This window comes from Triticum aestivum, chromosome 2B, assembly GCF_018294505.1.
Source record: "Triticum aestivum cultivar Chinese Spring chromosome 2B, IWGSC CS RefSeq v2.1, whole genome shotgun sequence".
In the NCBI taxonomy this organism is placed as follows: domain Eukaryota; kingdom Viridiplantae; phylum Streptophyta; class Magnoliopsida; order Poales; family Poaceae; genus Triticum; species Triticum aestivum.
The window spans coordinates 167,302,551-167,325,844 of record NC_057798.1 but is presented as its reverse complement, the minus strand read 5'-3'; the positions used below and the strand labels follow the sequence as shown (position 1 = coordinate 167,325,844).

At 46.9% G+C, this 23,294-nt stretch overlaps 1 long non-coding RNA gene across 1 annotated transcript; it reads right to left on the bottom strand.

Moving 5' to 3' along the window:
- Nucleotides 1-15,049: 15,049 nt before the first annotated feature.
- On the bottom strand, nt 15,050-16,061 carry LOC123044120 (uncharacterized). The gene is made up of 2 exons (XR_006419834.1): nt 15,934-16,061; nt 15,050-15,476 (listed from the first exon to the last, which is right to left on the bottom strand). It is a non-coding gene; the product is annotated as an uncharacterized lncRNA (long non-coding RNA).
- Between the last annotated feature and the right edge of the window lie 7,233 nt (nt 16,062-23,294).

Genomic DNA, 23,294 nt, shown 5'->3' with positions numbered 1-23,294 from the left:
TACGAAATGATGCATTACGTAACGAGTAAAGAGACTTGCCGGTAACAAGATTGAACTAGGTATTGGATACCGACGATCGAATCTCGGGCAAGTAACATACCGATGACAAAGGGAACAACGTATGTTGTTATGCGGTTTGATCGATAAAGATCTTCGTAGAATATGTAGGAGCCAATATGAGCATCTAGGTTCCGCTATTGGTTATTGACCGAGAATAGTTCTAGGTCATGTCTACATAGTTCTCGAACCCGTAGGGTCCGCACGCTTAACGTTACGATGACAGTTTTATTATGAGTTTATAAGTTTTGGTGTACCGAAGATTGTTCGGAGTCCTGGATGTGATCACGGACATGACGAGGAGTCTCGAAATGGTCGAGTCATAAAGATTGATATATTGGAAGCCTATATTTGGATATCGGAATGGTTCCGGGTGAAATCGGGATTTTACCGGAACACCGGGGGGTTACCGGAACCCTCCCGGGGGTTAATGGGCCTTAGTGGGCCATGAGGGAGAAGAGGAGGGCCGGCCAGGCCAGGCCGCGCGCCCCCTCCCCCTAGTCCGAATAGGACAAGGAAGGGGGGGGGGGGCGCCCCCCTTTCCTCTTTCCCCTTCCTCCTTTCCTTCTCCACCAAGGCAAGAGGGGGGAGTCCTACTCCCGGTGGGAGTAGGACTCCTCCAGGCGCACCCCTAGGGGGCCGGCCGCACCTCCCCCTCCCTCCTTTATATACGGGGGCAGGGGGGCACCTAGAACACACAAGTTGATCTTCGTGATCGTTCCTTAGCCGTGTGCGGTGCCCCCCTCCACCATATTCCACCTCGGTCATATCGTTGCGGTGCTTAGGCGAAGCCCTGCGTCGGTAGAACATCATCATCGTCACCACGCCGTCGTGCTGAACGAACTCATCCCCGACACTTTGCTGGATCGGAGTCCGGGGATCGTCATCAAGCTGAACGTGTGCTGAACTCGGAGGTGCCGTACGTTCGGTGCTTGGATCGGTCGGATCGTGAAGACGTACGACTACATCAACCGCGTTGTCATAACGCTTCCGCTTACGGTCTACAAAGGTACGTGGACAACACTCTCCCCTCTCGTTGCTATGCATCACCATGATCTTGCGTGCGCGTAGGAATTTTTTTGAAATTACTACGTTCCCCAACACTAACCAACTTCAATTAATATGGATCAGTCCCAACGCATGAATTTGCAATATGTTTTACTTGATTTTTGTAGCATCGAGGTTGATTGGAAGAAATGATTCCATTCATCAACTAACTAAGAAAAAAGAGGGTCTAGTTCTTCATATGAGGTAAACCTTTACTTCAAAATTGCCTATGATGTAATGTGACTCTTGATGGAAATTAATTTGTTATATCAAGGATATGTTCACATATTTTTCTTTGAAGTTGCTATTGGATAGGTGGGAACAAATAAGCTTTAATCAAATCAAGCTCTTCTATCTTGCTATTTTGACGAGAATAAATAAGTTGCCATCAAATCAGTGAGGAACCTTTTTTTAAAGCATATATGTTTCCAAATTGCCCACCAATTTTTGAGAGCATTGTTTGTGTTTCCATTTCTTTATTTGTTAATTTTATCACATGGAAAAGTTGTCAAGGTTCTTCTCCTTTTGTACTTCATGTATTTTGTACTTTCTCGTGTGCATGGCAATCTTGACTCTACGGATAACTTTGATTGTTTGATTTGTGCAAATAATAACATTCTATTTTTTCTGCTTATTATTGGTTGACTCTTGGTTGGTTTCTTACAAAAATGGATGGTTGTTCTAACTTCACAACTTTTAAGTATCCACATATGTGCATTTTTCTTCGATCGTGATGGTAAGACAACCAATGCTTGACAATCAATCCCCCTACGTGTTACACCTTCGTCTGAGTTTACCAGCCCTCGCCGCGTTTTGAATTTAACTACGTATTTGACTAGCAAAATGTTAATGCATGTTGCTAAAAATTATACTGTTGGATTTGTATTTAAATATAGTTTTTAATGATATAATTTTTGCTACATATGATTTATATTTTATTAGTTAAAATTAAGGTCAAAATATGACCCAAAATACAAGGAAGACTGGTAAACAAGAACGAAGATAGTACAGAGCTTTTTTTGGAGGGAAACTTTTAGCCTATTCATATCTAATCACGGCAGTACAACGAACACAATAAATAATAAAAATTACATCCAGATTCGTAGACCACCTCGCGACAATTATAAGCACTGAAGCGAGCCGAAGGTGCGCCGCCGGCATTGCCTCTCCTTCGTCTGAGCCGGACACAACTTGTTGTAGTAGACAGTCAGAAAATCATCGTGCTAAGGCCTCATAGGACCAACGCACCAGAACAACAACCACTGTTGATGAAAAGAAGCTTAAATCGAAACAACCCAACCCGAAGACACATGAACAAAAACGAACAAAGATCGAGTCCGAACGGATCCACTAAAGACAACCACCGATCGAATCCTGCGAGATCCGCCGTAGGCGCACCTCCACACGCCCTCCGGCGATATTAGACGCACCACCGAGATGAGGGCTAGACAGGGAGAACCTATTCCATCTTCAAGAAGCCACCGCCGGCTTGTTTTTTAGCAGGACACAAACTCTGACAAAGCTTAAAAGAAGCACCTAAAAACGGAGCCTCCCGTCGGCAAGGACCGGGATCCAACAATGCACCCATGTCCAAGGGATGAAATAATAGCCGGCTAATAGAAACAATAGAAAAGGCAAAGAAACTACCACCGAATTAGGGAAATCAGCGTGGTGAAGAGCAACTCCAATAGGGCGACCCATTTCGTCTGCCCGCGTCCATTTGGGTCGGCGCGGACAAAAGTGGCGGCCCAACGCGCCAACCAAACGGACGCGCGTCCGTTTTTCGTCCGCGGGCGACCCATTCCCGGCCCAATTTCGAGCCGGATTTGCGTCGGCGCGGACAAGAGACGGACGCGCGCGCGCCTACTCCTCTCTCCGGGCCCACCGGTCGGTGGCAGCCACCACCATTTCCCCCCTTTTTCCCAAAAACATTCCCGCCCGCGCGCCCCCAGCCCCCAACCAGCCATGAAGGACGCCATCGACCTCGACCTCGACGCCGCCGCCGGCCTCGCCTTCCTCGCCTCGTCCGGCGCCGTCGCCCCCTCGGGGAAAGGCAAGCCTTGTGCCCCGCACAAGACCGCCGCCGCGACCAAGCCGAAGAAGGCGCTGACACCCGAACAGCGAGCAAGAGAGTCAGCCAAGAGGAAGGGCCGAAGGCACGCCGCGGACGCGAGGGATGAGGCCGCCGCGCAGGCCGCCGCCGTCGCCTACTCCGACTGCAGCTTCGTCTTCAGCGTCGCGGAACTGGGCGTCCGCAGCAAGGAGTGCCGTGACCACACCAAGCCGAAAGAAGTGGCTCTTGCGAGCATGATGACCGGGGTGTAGATCATGAAGGTGGATCTCAACACCATGTCGCCAAGGAAGAGGCCGTGGTTCGAGAAGATGCAGGCGGACATGCTCAAGTTCGACGACGAGTGATCTATGGCGGCGAGGGCCATCTTTTTTGTATGTCGGCAGGTGTGCCGGCATGACCATGGGAGCCGCGATGGCGTGGTCGAACTCAAGTCCCACCTTTTTTGTGTGCTGGCATGTGTGTCGGCCGGCTGGCGAGTGCGTCAGCTTGAACTGTGGTGATATTTTCTGAAGCCGGCATTGTATGCCGGCGCTGGTATGGTGCCAGCATGAGACATGGCCGCTGGCATGATCGACCGCGGGCCGTTTTTATTTAAAAGTTGAATGCGGGCATGAAATGAGTCGGCGCGTTGGGCGCACTGCCGACCCAAATGCAAAAATGGGTGGACGCCGGGCGGGCGGCCGACCCAAACGGACAAAAAGCTGTCAAATGCGCCGTCCGTTTGGATTGGCCCGTTGAAGTTGCTCTAAAGGCTGCTTGTAGTTTTTTTGATGGTTTCATCCTCTTTATTACCTCTGCAAAGAAGACTCAGATAGGCTGTGTCGCTTGGGTGCTTGCAGTGCCCATCCATCCATGATCCATCTATCCGGCTTCGCCACACGAACTGGGGTGCAAGTGCAACGCACGAGCGTGCGTGATGTGATCGAAGCTCGGCGTCACACACAAATGCTCGCCGGTACATCTGCCCTTTTGGGCCGGAATCTATGACCGGTTAATTTTCCGAGCACAGTCAGTCACCGTCCTTTTCTTTTCGTTCAAAGCTGCTGCTGCTAGTGGTGGCGCTGGGACCTGGGCAGTGGCAGTGGGAGTCGGATTCAGTGGCGACCTCTTTTGATGGGGTCCTTTTACGGCTGTCAGTGCCGAAAGCGTCCACCAACGGTGGCATGGCATCCTATGCAACGCAAAGACCACCCGGCCACTTCACCACCTCGATACGAGTACACGAGCGTGACACAGGGCACAAGGATGCATCATCATGTGTGCGCTGGCCTGCATGTTCTGGCAGTGTGCAGTTCTCTGTAGCAGTGCTAGTTTCGAGGGAGCAGGGGGTCAAGGCCTTGACCGGGGTACGAATGACTGTTTTACTTTTACCCCGTCAGCCAGCGGAAGCTGAAAATGGCTGGGTGCACCAACGAACAATGGTGTTTCTACTTCCTGCTGCGCTGCATCCTGCACGACTGTATAAACTGGTTCGCCATCCCTACGCTGAGCTGGTTCAAGCGAGCAGTGCTATACGTAAGACCATCGTGTAAATTTGCAGATGTAAAACTGAATGTTGTATACGTGATTTACATCACTAAAAAGTGTATTTTACCTTAAAAAGGGCAACTCCAACACGTGACGAATATTGATGATGTAAAAGCGCAACTCCAATATATGATGCAAATTGGAGATGTAAAACCGGCCGACTGGCGCGCGGATGTGTACAGCCGCATCTGAACATTCAAATAGCACTAAATTTCAGATTTCTCCGAACAAAAGTGCATCATATCAATTAAAATTTGAAATCCTACAACCAAGCGTGTGTTGTCTCAAACAAACTTCTTGGTCCAACAAATTAAAATGCATATAAACATCAAACATATCACTCAATTTTCGTCCTCTCCTTGTCACTAGTGACATTATGGATGGTGGTATGATCATCATCATCAATAGTTTCTTTGTCGACGTTTTTATGCGTTGAAGTCTCGTTGCAAACTCTTGAGAGAAACAATCATCATTTGACACTTTTTGTCGCGTGCATGAAAGCTTCATCATCAAGACTACAAATGGACGTACACGTAATCATCCTCGCATTCTATTTGTATCGGAAACTGAAAGAACAAACAAGAGGAAATCAGATTTTTTTACCTTTACGACATTTCGTCGAACAGGTTGGATGCGGTGGCCATGGGCATGCCCACGTCTCCCTCCATGGCTGCCGTCGGCGGCGGCGGAGGTGGAGTAGGAGTTCCTTGACCAGATGCGCACGCCACGCCTGTCGGTGGCAACGAATCGGCCGACGCAGCCGCGGCCGCCTTCGATTTTTTGGCCACCCGATATGGGTTCATTGCCGGGTTGCGCCTCTGCCGGCCGCTTCACACCTCCATCCCGAGGATTGGCGGCCCACTGCTTCTTCATCGGCGGCGCAGCCGCGACGACGACGAGCCGGGGTGGGGAAAAACCGGGGCGCCTGCCTGGCGGCAGCGGCATGGAGGCAGAGGCGGGATTGGGGGAAGGTGGTCGCGCCGGTGAAGGCCGCGCAGGGTGGGTCAGACCCAGCGGCAGCTGCGCCGGAGGAGGCGGCGGGGTCGTCGGAGTCGCCCATGGCCCGGGCGGCGATCGATGGGCGGTGTGTGGAATGAAAATGAAAACGATTGGACGGTTGACCTAGAGGTGAAGATGCAAATTTACATCTTCAGATGTTGTATTTTACATCTCGTGAAGTTGAGTTTTTCGGTCTTAAAGATGTATAAGCATCTACATCATCTATTGGAGATGCTTTAAGACAACTCCTATCCAAGATTACCAAATAAACAGTATAAAATGCTCGCGGACGCATCTGCATATCTCCATGAATAGTGGGCTGGGAGTCGACCATCTAACATACACCTCACTGTTCTTGTGCTTAGTTTTTTATGCCTGGAGTATAAAAAATAGTCAAAAGAAATAGCACTCTAAATCAACTGTTTTGTGGCCCATTTACCTTTTTACCCCTTTTTCCTGTTTCGTACATTTTATTTCTCTTTCTAGCATGTGTTCCTCCTTCATTTTTCTGACTGTGTTTAGCTCACTATTTCAGTTTTATATTTACTGTTTCATTCGTTTGTTGATTGTTCGGGCATTCATTTTTCTTGGACCAAAATACTGACATGAGAAGAATTGTAAAAGGTAAATGCTAGACGGAGAAAAAAAGATACCATGTTGCAGTCATATTTCGGCTAATTGATTGTTTAACAAAATGAACAGAAAATGCATTTAATTACTACTGACCTATTTTCGACGTATATTACAAAACAAATTCAATGTACATTTAGAAAATGTTCACCTTGTTTGAAAAATTGTTATTTATGTTATGAAAAAGTAAATTCGCTGTATATTTGCAAAGTAATCACCGTGTAATTAAATTCTTTCAGAATATAGTACAAAAATGTTCAGTTTATTAAAAAATGTGCAACATACATTTAAAAAACTATAAAAATAGATTTATAGATGAAAAAATAAAAAGGAAAAAAATAAAAATAGGTAAAAAAGAGAATAAAAACCGGGGAAAAAATGAAAAGGTAGAGAAGTAAAGAGAAACGGGCAGAGCCAAAAAGAAATGTAGTTCAAGAACCAGTAAGCAATCAATGTTGTAAAAGAAAAATAGGTGATGTTACAGACGAAAAAAAAGAGAAAACCCCAAAGCCGAGCCAACCTAGAAAATTTGTAGACAACACAAGCAACCCGATTATTAGTATGACAAAGACTCGATGGGGACCTCCTACTTGGGGATCTGTGTGGCGCGAAGACGTGAATCGCGCAACCCCTGTGCGCCCATTTGGGCCGACACATGTGCGGCGCGGGACAACCCCTTCTTTACCATTTTTTTGTTTAAAATAATTGAAGATTTCACAAAAGTTCCAAAATTCAAGAAAAATGTTCCACAAATCATATAATGTTTGTGAATTCAGAACAGTGTTCATGAAATCTTAAAATGTTCACGGATTCAAAAAATGATAGAGGTTTTGAAAAATGTTCACATATTCAAAAATATTCCTGATTAAAAAAACAAATTCGTGAATTTGAAAATATTCTTTAATTCAAAAATTGTTAATGATTTTTCAAAACAATGTTCACAAAATAATAATAAAAAAATTCCCATATATATTAAAAAAATACTGCTTCAGATATGATCGATGATTCAAAAAAAGTTCTAAAAATCATAAAATGTTCATCCATTTTAAAAAATTTTCATCAAAACACAAAATGTTCCCAAAATTTAAAAAATGTTCACTAGTTTAAAAAAAGTACAGTCTTTAAAAAATGTTCGCAAGTTTGAAAAATATTCACAATTTTGAAAAACTGTCAGCGAATTCAAAAAATGTTCACGTAATGAAGGAAAATAACTAAAAATAAAGAAAATAAAAATGAAAAACACGGTTCATGGAAGTTCTAGAACCTTCTGACACTGGTGGGGAACAAACCCCAAAATGGCAGCCCGTACAAAGGACCTAGCACGAGGGGTACGTGTTAGGTCGCTATTCAAGGACCTATGCACTAAATAGGACTGGCCAACTCGATGGCAGCTAACACGGCCGTTAATTTTAACCAATAAATAACAAAAAAGGTGGTGTGGGGATGAAAAAGGAAAAAGAAAAAGGAGAAGAAGAAGATAAGGTCGTACTAGACGTGACACATAATTATGTCAGATTCAGATGTGACCTACCTTAGAAAATAAACAAGAACGATGTAGTGAACATAACCCAAACATCATATAGGTAGTCCTGACAAGTTCATCGGCTACTAGCTAGGACCTGAAGATTCTATCTTGATCCTGCTGTCGGAGTAACACAAAAATAGGTGCCCGAACTGATTAACGTAAACGAGCGGTTCGAGAGGCGTGACACATATCTTGGTTGGGTGTGTTTCTTCTTGCTGCACGGCTTGCCGCCCTCCGCATGGTAGTACGTGACCATATTTCCATCCATCCACAGATAGCCCCCGCCTCCAAGCGTAGGGCCGTAGATAAACTGTAGAGAGATGTTTTGCCAATACAATAATTATTGTATTGATGGGATGCTGGTGCACGTATATATAAGTACATGGTAGGCCTCAACCTCAACTATACACAACTAGGAGGTGGGCCACAATACGTAATACATGCAACACAAATATATACTCAACACCCCCCCTCCCGGCAGTCGAAGTATCGCCGAAGACACAGAGACTGGACCGAAGCTCCTCGAAGACGGAAGTAGGCAATCCCTTAGTCATCACATCAGTAAACTATTGCGACGTCAGAACATGGAGAACCCGAACACGACCAAGGACAACTTGCTCGCGCACGAAGTGAATATCGAGCTCAATATGCTTCGTACGTCGATGGTGCACCGGGTTGGCGGAGAGGTAGACCGCGCTGACCTTATCGTAGTAGACAAGAGTGACCTTGTGAACATCACAAAGTAACTCTTGGAGTAGCTGGCGGATCCAAGAGCACTCGGTCACGACATTAGCCACGGCCCGATACTCTGCCTCGGCGCTGGAGCGGGAGACCGTGGGCTGCCACTTCGATGACCAAGAGATCAACGAGGGCCCAAGGTAGGCGCAATAGCCGGGCGTGGAGCATCGAGTGTCAGGCAGCCAACCCAGTCGGCATCCGAGTAGGCAACGAGGTCGGTGGAGGCGGAGGCCGTCGGGGTGAGTCCCAAGGACATGGTGTCGCGTATGTAATGGAGAATACGTTTTACCAAGGTCAATGAGAGTCACGCGGAGCATGCATGTGGAGGCACACTTGCTGGACAACGTACTGCGGGTTGGGTCGAGTCAGCGTCAGGTACTGTAAAACACCAACAATGGAGCGATAGAACGCTGCATCGGACGCAAGAGACCCCTCCAGAGGAGAGACCTTCGCCTTCGTGTCGACAGGGGTGGGCGCCGGCTTGAAGTTAAGCATACCGACACGCTCTAGAAGCTCGTGGGCGTACTTCTGCTGATGCAGAAAGAAGCCGTCAGTCCGACGGACCACCTCGATGCCGAGGAAGTAGTGTAGAGGCCCCAAGTCCTTGAGGGCGAACTCATCACGAAGACGAGCTGTCAGCTGTTGAAGGAGATCGGGGGCGGATGCCGTGAGGATGATGTCGTCGACGTAGAGCAGCAGATATGCAGTGTCATCTCTCCGATGATACACAAAGAGGGAGGCATCAGAGCGAGTGGGCTGAAAGCCTAGAGACTACAGGAAGGCTGCGATATGCTGGTACCAAGCCCGAGGCGCCTGCTTCAACACGTAAAGAAAACAGGAGAGCAAGCACATGAGTCCGGATGCTCGGTGTCGACCAAGCTAGTGGGCTGCTCACAGAACACCTGCTCCGCGAGATGGCCGTGCAAGAAGGCATTGGAGACATCCAACTGGTGCACAGGCCAGGCTCGCAAGACCGCCAACTGTAGCATGGCGCGGATCATGCCCGGTTTGACAATCAGAGCAAAGGTGTCGGTGAAGTCCACGCCTGCGCGCTGCCGAAATCCACGAACTACCCACCGAGCCTTGCAGCGCTCAAGAGAACCGTCCGGGCGGGTCTTGTGGCGGAACACCCACTTGCTAGTGATGATGTTGGCACGAGGGGGTCGCGGAACAAGATGCCACGTGCGGTTGCGCTGTAGGGTGTCAAACTCCTCCTGCATCGCCGCGAGCCATTGGGGATCCCGAAGGGCAGCTCGAGCGGAGGCGGGGATTGGTGACGGCGTCAATGTCGAGGCAGCGCACACATACTCGTCGGCGGAATAGCGCGTGCTCGACCGAAGCACACCGGCCCTGGCACGGGTCGTCACGCCGAGAGGCGGGACAACAACGGCAACGGGGCCCGCAGTGGGGGCCGTGCCAGGAGTCGCGGCAGAGCCCGCGGTGGCGACCGAAACAGGAGTCGCGACAGAGCTCGCGACGGCGGCAGCTGATGTCTACTACACAACCTTCTTTTTGTAGACGTTGTTGGGCCTCCAAGTGTAGAGGTTTGTAAGACAGTAGCAAATTTCCCACAAGTGGATGACCTAAGTTTTATCAATCCGTGGGAGACGTAGGATGAAGATGGTCTCTTTTAAACAACACTGCAACAAAATAACAAAGAGTGTCTTGTGTCCACAACACACCCAATACAATGGTAAATTGTATAGGTGCACTAGTTCGACGAAGAGATGGTGATACAAGTGCAATATGAATGGTAGATATATGTTTTCGTAATCTGAAAATATAAAAACAGCAAGGTAGCAAGTAATAAAAGTGAGCAAAAGCGGTATTGCAATGCTTCGAAACAAGGCCTAGGATTCATACTTTCACTAGTAGTAGTTCTCTCAGCAATGATAACATAATTAGATCATATAATAATCCCTCAACGTGCAACAAAGAGTCACTCCAGAGTCACTAATAGCAGACAAAAAATGAAGAGATTATTGTAGGGTACGAAACCACCTCAAAGTTATTCTTTTCGATCAATCCATTGGCTATTCCTATAAGTGTCACAAACAACCCTAGAGTTCGTAGAAAAATAATACCTTAAGACACACATCAACCAAAACCCTAATGTCACATTTATACTCCAATGTCACATAAGTATCCACGGGTTTGATTATACGATATGCATCACACAATCTCAGATTCATCTATTCAACCCAACACAAAGAACTTCAAAGAGTGCCCCAAAGTTTTTACCGGAGAGTCAAGACGAAAATGTGTGCCAACCCCTATGCATGAGTTCACAAGGTCACTGAACCCGCAAGTTGATCACCAAAACATACATCAAGTAGATCATGTGAATATCCCATTGTCACCACAGATAAGCACATGCAAGACATACATCAAGTGTTCTCAAATCCTTAAAGACTCAATCCGATAAGATAACTTTAAAGGGAAAACTCAATCCATTACAAGAAAGTAGAGGGGGAGAAACATAATAAGATCCAACTATAATCGCAAGGCTCGCGGTACATCAAGATCGTGCCATATCAAGAACACGAGAGAGAGAGAGAGAGAGAGAGAGAGAGAGAAAGAGAGAGAGAGAGAGAAAGATCAAACACATAGCCACTGGTATATACCCTCAGCCCCGAGGATGAACTACTCCCTCCTCGTCATGGAGAGCGCCGGGATGATGAAGATGGCCACTGGTGATGGATCCCCCTCATGTGTCCACCGATACACTTGTATCAGGTGTGACATAAGAACTAAGATCTAGGTGCTTCTTCTCCTCTGATCTGAAATATATATGTAAGGGTTTTTTCTTTTTCGGAAAAATCTGTAGAGGAGTAGTGGTCGGGTTCAACTTTATACCAGTTTCTGATCCAATTAAGACTTAACAAACCGAGAGGTTATAGCTAGGGCGGAGTAGCCAAACACACAAAAGCAAACCGTGCCTATGATTTCTGTGAAAAAAAACGAGCTCATGATGACGGCCTCACCTATTTCTCGCTTTAAGCGAGCACATTTTTTTGAGGTGACTTTAAGCGAGCACATGGGGATGCCTTGCGTCGGGGGGAGCCCAGATGGGCCGGTCCCGCCACGCGGGAGCAAAGGCCTGTTTTTTGTGTTTTTTCTTTCTGTTTTCTGTTCTCATTATTTGCTTTATTTTTTACTTTTATTTATTTGAAAATATTCTACATATATATACAAAAAAAGTCTTTAAAAAACATTTAAAAAATGTTCAACAAGTATTTGAAAAATATTGAACAAGTTTTTTCAAAATGTTGAACAAGTATTTAAAAATTAAATAAGTATGAAAAATGTTGAACAAGTATTTGAAAAATATTCAATAAGTATTAAAAAAAATATTGAACGAGTATTTGTAAAATGTTGAACAAGTATTTAGAAATGTTTATAAGTACTTGAAATGTTCAACAAGTGTTTGTAACTGTTGAATAAATATTAGAAAATGTTAAACGAATGTTGAACAAGTATTAGAAAATGTTGAATAAAAATTAAATAATGTTGAATGAGTATTTGAAAAAATGTTGAACTAGTATTTAAAAAAATGTTGAAATAAGTATTATAATGTGAACTAGTATTTAAAAAATATATTGAATAAGTGTTCGAACAATGTTGAACGTGTATAAAAAAAATGTTGATCAAAAATGTTTTTGACACATACCAAAATGTAGAGTGAAAACAAAAACAAACATATGAAAAAATAAATAAAAGAAAAACAACAAATTAAGAAGAGAAAAGAAAACCAAACAAAAAATGAAGAAGAAACAAAATGCAAGGAAACAAAAAAGAAGAAACAAAATGCAAGCAACAATGAGAAAAATGGAGAAGAAAAAAGTAAAAGAAACAGAAGAAAATAAATGGCTTGAATAGTCTCAAGTAAGACACGCCCTAGTATTATACACAAGGGCGAAGCTCGCCTTGTGGCTAGTAGTGTTGCGTGGTCTAGCAGACACGGGATAGAATCCATGTTTGTCCAATTTTTCTTCTTCCTTTTCTTTTAAACGTCCACGAACCACCTTGAGCAGGCCCCGGGCCACCTTCAAAAGCCGCCCTGGATTTGGACCTCACATGTCGAGTAATCACTACAGTCAGCAAAGAAAGTTGGGCCCCACTCCCCAGGCCCAGGCTCTGGGTCCTGTCTCCGCCCCTATTTGTTATGGTATGTACCTTTGTTACTCCAACCGCTGACTTTCATTGTACGATCCATTCCTTCCATACGCATCTCCATGTCCTTGCAGCTATTACGCTTGTCCCACCCCATTCCATACCTAAAGCTGATCACCTTGTCCCGGGAGAAGCGACGGTGGAACCATGGCGATGAAGCTTGACGCGCCCTTCTGTAAGTGCTGCTGGTGGTGAAAGTGATTTGTTGTCCATTTTCGTACTGTGCTATTAAAATCAGTGTGGATATTTAGCTCTCGAAATGTTGGGATTGTAGCTTGGGGCTCTTTGGGTGTGGTCCTTCTTCCTTCTTCCGGTCTAGAACTACCTCACTGGAGTAAAGTAAATCTAAGGGAACTGTTATGCAGTGGTGGATAGTCCATGGTCTGTTCGATTCATCAAGATTGGTGCGTCATCGACGGGTATAAACACGGTAATCCTTTCTTGCAGCTATACCTAGAAATATGACCTGACACAAGTCAAACAATGTCAGCCTTTTACAGAAGAAAGAGGGAGAGTTAGAGTGGAGTGAAAGACCTGTGCATGCATGCATTCTTTTCCCCACAAACAACATGCATTTAATTTCATCCTCATATTTTAAATAATTGATATCTTTTGAACCAAATGCCCATTTTTAAAACTTTTTATATATTTGAATCCGCGGTCACAAGACCTTAAGAACATGATCAATGTTGGAAAAATTTGAACTACTATTTATTTTAAAGTGAACTCAATTGTTTCACTATTTTATAAAAAGTGATTCCTACTGCACTGTTTCAAAAGACATTGTATTTTCAAAAGTCCCATTTCAATTATGTCAAAATACCCATTTCAATTATTTAAAAATACCAATCTCGTAATTTATTTCTAAAGACCAATTCCCATTATTTTGAACTATCAATTTCAGTGATTTGAAAAGAATCATTTCAATAATTTTGAAAGACCCACTTCAGTTATTTCAAAGGGCCATTTCAATTATATCAAAAGAAGCACTCACTTAGAAACATATTTCTAAAACCTGGTTTCATTCATTTTGGAAAGTGATTTCACATGTTTGAGATCAGAAATTTCACTCGTTTTAGGAAACAGATTTTGCGCATGTTTGAAAACTGATTTCACTCATTTATTTCATTTCAAAAAACCGAGTTCACTCATCTCCAAAAATTGTTTTGCTTCATAGAAAAAATACTCACTGTTTTAAAATTCACTCCTTTTAAAAACATATTTAGTTTAAAAAATGGATTTCCTCAATTAAAAAAATATTTCACTCATTTTGAAAAAAAGATCACAAGTTCAGTCGGTTCGAAGACCTAGCTTCACTCATTTCATAAAACTGATTTCATTAATTAAAAATAGTCATTTCACCTTCTTAAAAAAACAATTTCACTTATTTCAAAATACTGATGTTACTCGTTTCAGAAAAATAATTTCACTTAGTTGAGAAAACATATTTCACAAATTTTCATATACAGTTTCACTCAACAACAGAAAATCATTTCACTCATTTAAGGAAACGATTTACTCATTTCAAAGCACATATTTCAGTCATTTCAAGAACTGGTTCACTCGTTTTAAAAAAATATCGATTTCACTCATTTTGAATTAACAAGACATGTTTGTATTCTTTGAGATAATTGAAATATATGAGATGATGGAAATCAGTGTTTTGAACTAAGTGAAATTGATGAAACGAGTAATTTTTTGAAATATATGAAACATGTTATTTCTAAAGCTAGTTTAAATATATTCAAGATTGATCTTGTTCTAAAAATCTTGTTGCAAGGAATTTAAATATATGAAAAATTCAATAACAGAATTTTAGTGTGAAAGACAGTGGCCATCTAAAATTACAAGCTAAAATAAAATCTATGGATTGTTCGGGAGGAAGGGAGAGGAGACATGTTGCATGCCTGGGTACACCCCACTGACAGAAGTAGTACATTTTGTTGACATGGCCCCATTCAACGCACATTTGTTTGACTATAATGGAGATACAAAAAGATGGGCTGCCACAATACAGGGTTATACATATGGATGAGATCCGTTACGTACGGATTTCAAAGCACCGATAGGTATCTCATCTGTTAGAAACACCTTTGCGTATCTCACAATCTCTCCAAGTGTAAAGTGTTGGAATTTTACTCCCATAAAATCAAAATCGACCAGGATCATGCCAATTTCAGTGATTAAAACGTTAAGATGTGACTCTGCCAAAGGTATGAAACGGATTTCACTCCGCTAAAGTAGATTATAATTTATTAGACAATATAAACAGGGCCAGATAATATTAACGATGCTTATTACAACTTACAACAAAATAACATACATAACACATCCACACATGATACATTTCCGCGAAACACAACCAATACTTATTTTTCTTCACAACATACCCATGCTTATTTGTTCGGCAAATTAACTGGAGGATGTTGAGACTTGCGTGGGTTTTTATTCCAGTAGGCTAATTACAAGCTAGCCTAGCCAATCTTGGGAACCTCCGCCACTGTGTCGACCCAGACGCGGACGCGGTTCAGATCGACCTCCTGTGTCACAACACTTCCTACCGGGACAATGACAACTTTGAGGTCCGGTCGGTCCGCCTTGATCTTCTCCTCCGCCTCCTTGATCGTGCGCCCGACCAGCTCAGGCCACTCCGTCTTGGCACCGTCGCATGGCTTGCTCATGTTGGAAACGAAATTGGGCAAACGCCTGCAAGGAATATAGTGCTTCGTGGTCAACATCAGCCATCAGGCAAATGAATTATCTGTTCCCAGTCACTCAACTTTTAGCCTTGGTCACAACTCGATCCAGCAGCTGGTTTTGTACTCTTTTTCTTTTTAAATTTGTACTCCCTCCGTCCCATCCCTTTTGTCCATTTTAATGACAAGTATTTTCGGACGGAGGGAGTACAGTATTAGCAGTCTCTTAGTAGTAGAAAAGGAGAAGATAACGAATAATATGGAAAGAAAGGAAATGGATAATACGAATTTCTGATCATTTTGCTAGAGATGCCCGTGAGTACCGGCGATAAATTTCATAGACAATGATACTTCCTTCATAAAGAAAAATATAAGAGCGTTTAGATCACTAAGTGATATGGTCAACCGGAGCAATAGATAGAACACGGATCTTCTCAAGAAAGAGGGAGGAATGACATGGTACTTACCACGAGCTCTATGCACTTCTTTGTGATTTGATCGTTTCTAGCACCGGCTTGCTTTCCAGATGTAGATGTCTTGATGAAGCTGCCATGCATTTATAGGCAATGCAATGCTAAGTAGGAGTAAATAAGAGAGAGATGTTTCAAAGCCGTGTCTGCGCAAGCTTCTCACGGCAACCACACATTCACGTGCATGTTCGAGATGTTGCTATTGTCAACTTTTCAGGCCCCGCAATCCCGCGCACGTGGATACGTGTAGATATGAAGGTTTGACTAAAACCTTATCATCTTGTAGTAGTGTATGAATAAAAATACAACCAACTTACAAAGGTATTTGAGAGGATGAATGACTAAGTGATAGGTATGAGGAAAAAAAAAACCATCACATGTGCGCGCTTGGCTCGTTGGGGCGTATGACATGTCCATGAATTATCCGCCGAAATCAGAAATCTGGTCGAGGAGTGCAGTTTTGTTTTGCCATTTCATTTTTTGGTTTCTTGGCCGTAAAGTTTAGGAGTTGAAAAACTAGTCGGTTTAGATCATGGCGGCGAAATGAGACAGTCTTCCATCCAAGTGAGGCAGCGCCACGCACCCTACTCCGTAGTTGTCTGCTTCGACCAGTCTTGGCCAACGACATCTCAACAACATCACTTCTGACGGGAGGGAAGGAACGAGCGGCGAGGAGCCGGCCAGCAGCCCCCCCCTCGTGTCGCCCCGCTCGGGCGGCCCGAGGGGCGAAACCCTAGCCGCGCCGTCTCTCCCCCCCCTAGATCTTCCCTCGCCGCCGCCTGAAGCAGCCGCCGGGCAAGCCCGCGCGCTGCTGATGAAGGTGGCGGCGGGGCCCTCGCTGCCCCGCCTCGCTCGCGCGGGGGGGGGGGGGGGGTTCCGGGGCGGCGGCCCCGGCTGGTGAGGCACCCCAGCTTCGGCATCTGGTGGCGCGGGCGCGGGCCGGCGGATCTCGGCCGTGCGGAAGGCGAATCCACCGGAGGACGCGGGGCAGGGCGCTATGGACACGTCGGCCTCGGCGGCGTCAGATCTGGCCATCACCGTTCCTACACCTCTCCAGCGAGCTCATCCCCCAGATCCGGCCTGCTCCGTCGTGGGGCTCCGGTTTTCGTCGGGCGGGAGCGGGTGCCGGGATGCAGGACCGGGGGAAACCCTGCCAGCCTTGCAGGCTGCGACGACGGCGACGCCCACGGGCGCCGCTCACCTTCCTGGAGGCGTCGGTCAGGTCCTGTTCCCCACCCCCGTCCCCCTTGTCTCTCGGGTTAACACCTCAACTCTGTTGGACGGCGGCGACGCCTCTGGCGCCGTAACCTTCTTGAAGGCGCTGTTTTTTGGGAACAAGGATGGGATATGGGCTTTGTTGCGGTGTGGGCGGAGGGCGTGTTCATCCTGGCAGCTCACCCTCTTTCGTGCCAGAGCTCTGGTCTTTTGGCGTTTGGTTGCTCTAGGTGAGTCGACGGCGACAAGCGGGGATCGCCTGGTTCCGCTCCTGTGGCTTCCTTCGATACCAGCCATCCGGGTTCTAGGGTGAACATGTCCATCATTCAACGGTGCGGCGCCCTCGAGCCGGGGTGAGGAGGCAGGGGCCTTCTTTGATGATGGATCTGGTAGGCTGCGTCTTCTCCGAGTCCTGGAGTTATTGGCAACAGCATGCCTTGCTTTGTCGTCGTCTCCCTCTCCTGAGCTGGCTGTCGTCTCCTCCTTGGCTCTGTGTGTGCAAGAGGTCGTTGGCATCTCCAAGCATTTGCTCTTTTTATCTCTAGCTTGTTGTATGTGAGCATTGTGAGCTGCTCCCCGGCGCCTCTGTACCTTTCGCCGTTGTTCTGTTCTTTTTCTCTGTTTGGTGTGTGGTTGTAATCTTGCATTGTAATCCTGACCGGTTGATGGCTTTGTTAATTCAAAGCCGGGCTCGTCTGAAGCCTTCGTTCTAAAAAAACAAAAAAAAACAACAACATCACTTCTGCACCAGCCACGACGACTTCTTGATCAGTACAGGCAAGATCTGATCCACTCTTTAATTATGGCTGCTACGTGTGTGATGTTGTTGTACATGCCGTTTAATTCATCTAGTGTGATGGAGATCTGATCCACTATTTATGATTTTTATTCTGGAATTAATCATGAAATTGGTTAATTTTTCAATAAATGTTACACCATAGATGATGAGCTGTTAGACAAAGTATATTGTAGATATATGTGTTGTAACATAACCTGTATTTGTACGGTTCCCTCTTATAAATATATGACAGGTATCCACCATGGATATCGAGCATTGTTCCAAACCCTAGTATGTCTAACATGGTATCAGACGACGCGTTCGATCCGCGCCGCGCTTCCGCCTCCTCTGCTGGCGCCGCGCCGCTTCTCTCAACCCTAGCGATGGAGTCTCCGTTCCTGGCGTCGCCTCCGCTCGCTTGGGCCCGATCGACCGAGTCGGGGTCGCGTAACCCTGCGCCGCCTCGATCACCCGCGATGCAATCGCTCGCGGCCGGCGCCCCGATTCTGCCGCGTGATGCGCCTCCACCGCCGGCCTCCTACGGCGCCTCCGTGCAGGTGCCCTACGGCGGCCATCTTGCCCCGGCTCAGTTCCCCGATGCGCCGCTGGCCTCGGGGCCCTATGGCGCTCACGTACAGGCGCCCTATGGTGGCCCGTACCCTGCACCGTACGTCGCGCCGCCGCCGGTGTCGTACGGGCCGCCTCCTGCGGTGCACTATGACGCACCGTATGGTGCGCCCTACGCCGCCGCTCCTCTGTCATACACCGTGCCTGTTGCACTACCCTACGGTGTGCCTCCTTCGGCGCCCTACGGTCATCACCAACACTACCATGCGCCTTCATCGATCGATGCGCTGGATTCGTACAGTGGAGTCCCGACGCCTGATCCGCCACTCTCCGCGCTGGTGGCTGATCCAGGACCGTTCCAATTTGCTCATCTGGTGACGGTGAAGCTCTCTGCTGATAACTACCTCCTATGGCGTGCTCAAGTGTTGCCGCTGATGCGTAGTCACTACCTTGAGGGGTATGTTGATGGCTCGCTGTCGTGCCCTCCGGCCGTGGTTCCGGTGCCCTCGTCCCATGGTGGCTCCGTCATGGCCCCCAATCCTGCTTATCGTCGATGGATCGCTCAGGATCAAGCCATCCTGGGGGCTATTCAGTCTTCGCTCACTCCGTCCGTGGCCGGCATGGTAGTCTTTGCTGCGACATCGAGGGATGCATGGGCCACGCTCGACTCCAACTTCTCCTCACCGTCGCTGGCACGTTCTTCTGCCATTCATAATCAGCTAGGTGAGGTCAAGAAGAATGATCTCTCCGTCACGACCTTCTTCAACAAGGTCAAAAATCTGGCTGATACACTGTCCTCCATTGGGAAGCCTCTCTGTGATGAGGAGTTTACATCGTTCAGTCTCAATGGGCTGGATGAGGACTATGACTCTCTGGTTGAAAACATCAACGGACGTGACACGCTGATGCCGCCTCGTGACCTCTACGCGCGCCTCCTCAACATGGAACAGAGGCTCACTGCTCGCCGCTCCGTCGGAGTCTACACGGAGGGCCCTTCTGCGAACGCTGCTAATCACGGGGGTGCCTGTGGTGCCAAGCAGGAGCCGTCGCCGTCCATGGGCAACCAACCCCGTCCGCCCGCTCCAGCTCCCCCGCTATCTGGCCGCAAGCGGCTCCACTGCGAGGCGTGTGGTGGTGGGGTTGAGTGTCAGCTCTGCGGCATTGAGGGGCACTTGGCGTCTCGGTGCCATCGTCGCTTCAAACGTGATTTCCTTGGCATTAGGAACAATGGGAAGGGTAACGAGAAGCAAGCCGCTCTTGCTACACAGGAGCCTGGGTTCACTCCCTCATATTCTGTGGACCCTGCCTGGTACATGGACACAGGCGCCACGGACCACTTGACGAGCCAGCTTGACAAGCTGACCACTCGCCAGCCCTACACCGGTCAGGATCAGGTCCGCATTGCCAATGGATCAGGTATGCCCATCTCACATGTTGGTCAGGCATCTCTTCTTTCGCATACCACTAAAACCTTGCGTCTTCTTGATGTCCTTCGTGTTCCTTCAGTCACACGTAGTTTACTCTCGGTCCCTAAATTAACTCTTGACAACAATGTGTTTGTTGAGTTTCACCCTTTCTATTTTTTTGTTAAGGACCGGGACACGAGGGACGTTCTACTTAGTGGTCGAGCTCGCGACGGCTTATATGCGCTTGATGTTCCACGAGTATCTCCATGAGTATCTCAAGTTTTTAGCGGTGTTCGGGTGTCATCGTCCCAGTGGCATTCCCGCCTTGGCCATCCGGCCACTCCCATTGTGCGCCATGTACTTTATCGTCATCATCTTCCTGTTGAGTCAAGTAATAAGGAGTTTCTAGTGTGTGGTGCTTGTCAACAAGGCAAGAGTCATCAGTTGCCTTTTTCTGTATCAAGTCGTGTTGTCAAGGCTCCTCTCAAACTTGTGTTTTCGGATGTGTGGGGCTATGCCCAAACTTCTGTTAGTGGTCACAACTATTATGTCAGTTTCATCGATGCGTTCAGTCACTTTACTTGGATTTATCTTATTAAGCGCAAATATGATGTATTTCATGTCTTTATGCAATTTCAAGCACATGTTGAGCGGTTGCTTAAGCACAAAATTAATCATGTTTAGTCTGATTGGGGGGGGGGTGAATGTCGTAATCTTAACACCTTCTTTCAGAAGCTTGGCATCTCCCACCATGTGTCTTGTCCTCATACATATCAGCAGAACGGTGCAGCTGAGCGCAAGCATAGTCACATAGTTGAAACTGGTCTAACACTTCTTGCACATGCCTCTGTCCCTTTTCTGTTCTGGAGTGATACTTTTGTTACTGCTTGTTTTTTGATAAACAGGATTCCCACACGACTTCTTCACATGAAGTCTCCTCTAGAAGTGTTGCTTCATGAAACTCCCGATTACTCCTTCCTCAAAGTGTTCGGTTGTGCGTATTGGCCGCATCTCTATCCGAACAATAAGCATAAGCTTGAGCATCGATCAAAAAAATGTGTGTTTCTTGGGTATAGTCCTCTTCACAAAGGTTACAAGTGTCTCCATCATGTTTACATTTCCCGTGATGTTGTGTTTGATGAGACTGTCTTTCCGTTTTCCACACTCACATTACCCACATCACCCACTGATACTCCCATCACTGAGTTGCACTCTTTTCCAATTTTGCCTGATTAATTTGTGGATGCTGCATATTCTCCTCGGTTGTTGCCTAACCATGATGCAGGGACTGGACGAGGTGCTAGGCTTGAGCTTCTTGACGAAGATAATGCAGCCTCAACTGCCCCCGCTACCGCTACGCCGGTTGCCCCCGATGTTGCGCCTGCTGATCCCGACGTAGATCACGCATGCATGTCCCATGCACGTGGATCCGATGGGGCGCTCGCGTCACCTGGACCGGCGGCTTCGCCGTCACCTGGGCTGGCTGACCCCGTAGCGCTGTCACCTGGGCTGGCTGGGCCGACGGCCTCACCGAACCCTGCTTCGGCTGGGTCTTCATCGCCTGGCTTGCCGTCGCCCATCACGCCCGGCTTGTATTCGCCAACCACTCCAGATCCGGCACCGACCTTGGTCGTGACATCAGACACGATTGTTGACTCGCCCACAGGCGCCTCCTCCTCGCCACTGGTGGACAACGGCTCCTCTGTGATGGCAGCCCCACCGTCACCTCCGCCTGTCATCCTACGTCCTCATACACGCAGCAAGAGTGGCATCTTCCAACTGAAGAAGCACACTGATGGCACTGTCGCGTGGCTTGCGGCCTGTGTGGCTCATGCTGAGGCCGATCCTACGACTGAACGACGACACTTTCAGGCAGCGCTTGGTATTCCACATTGGCGTGCTGCGGTGGAACATGATATCCATGCTCTTCAAAGGAACAACACTCGGCGTCTGGTTCCACCTCCATCTGGTGTCAATGACATTGACTCTAAATGGGTATTCAAGGTGAAGAAACATGCTAATGGCTCCATTGAGAGGTACAAGGCACGTCTGGTTGCCAAGGGATTCAAACAACGGTATGGCATTGATTATGAAGACACATTCAATCCTGTTATTAAACCAACTACTATTCGTGTTCTTCTCTCCTTGGCTGTTACTCGAGGATGGTTGCTTCGACAGCTGGATGTTCAGAATGCTTTTCTTCATGGAGTTCTGGAAGAAGAGGTTTATATGCGTTAGCCGCCAGGTTTTGTTGATCCTGCTCAGCCACATCATTTGTGTCGCCTTGTCAAGGCTCTCTATGGTCTGAAACAGGCCCCTCGTGCGTGGCATGCACGTCTTGGCGCTGCTCTTCGTGCACATGGGTTTGTGCCTTCTACAGCAGACACGTCTCTATTTATTCTTCAGCGACCTGAGGTGACTATGTACATTCTAGTCTATGTTGATGACATTATCCTTGTCAGTTTGTCTGATGCTGCTACAGATCGGCTTGTGTCCTCTCTTGGTGCTGAGTTTGCTATTAAGGATCTTGGGAGACTGCATTATTTTCTGGGTCTGGAGGTTCTTCATTCTGATGGTGGCTTGACTCTTACTCAGAAGAAGTACTGCCAGGATCTCCTACTCGTGCAGGTATGTTGTAGTGCAAGCCTGCTACGAGTCCCATGTCTGTCACAGACAAACTGACAGCTCTTGCTAGTGGCTTGCTCTCTCCTGAGGATGCCACTGAGTACCGCAGTATTGTTGGTGGGCTGCAGTACTTGCTCATTACCCGACCAGACATATCATTTGCAGTTAACCGTGTGTGCCAGTACCTTCATGCACCGCGTGATCCTCACTGGTTAGCTGTTAAGTGCATCTTGCACTATGTTCGTCACACTGGTTCATATGGTCTTCATCTTCAGCCTGCACCTTCTGGACTGATCTCAGCATTTTCTGATGCCGATTGGGCTGGTAGTCCTGATGATCGGTGATCCACGGGGGGACATGTTGTGTTCTTTGGATCTAACTTGATCGCCTGGCAAGCTCGCAAGCAAGCTACAGTGTCTCGGAGTAGTACTGAAGCTGAGTATAAAGCGGTTGCTAATGCCACAACTGAGATTATGTGGGTGCATTCATTTCTTCGATAGTTGAAGGTTTCTCCAGCTCAGCCGACTGTCCTTTGGTTTGATAACATCGGTGCCACATATCTTTCATCCAATCCAGTATTTCATGCCCGAATAAAGCACATCGAAGTTGATTATCACTTTGTGAGGGAACTTGTTGCTCAGAAGCTTCTTTAGATCAAGTTTGTTTCTTCTAAGGACCAACTTGCTGATATTTTCACTAAACCCTTGCCCTTGCCTTCTTTTGAAGGATGTCGACGCAATCTTAACCTTCTGAGTGTTTCAGGACAT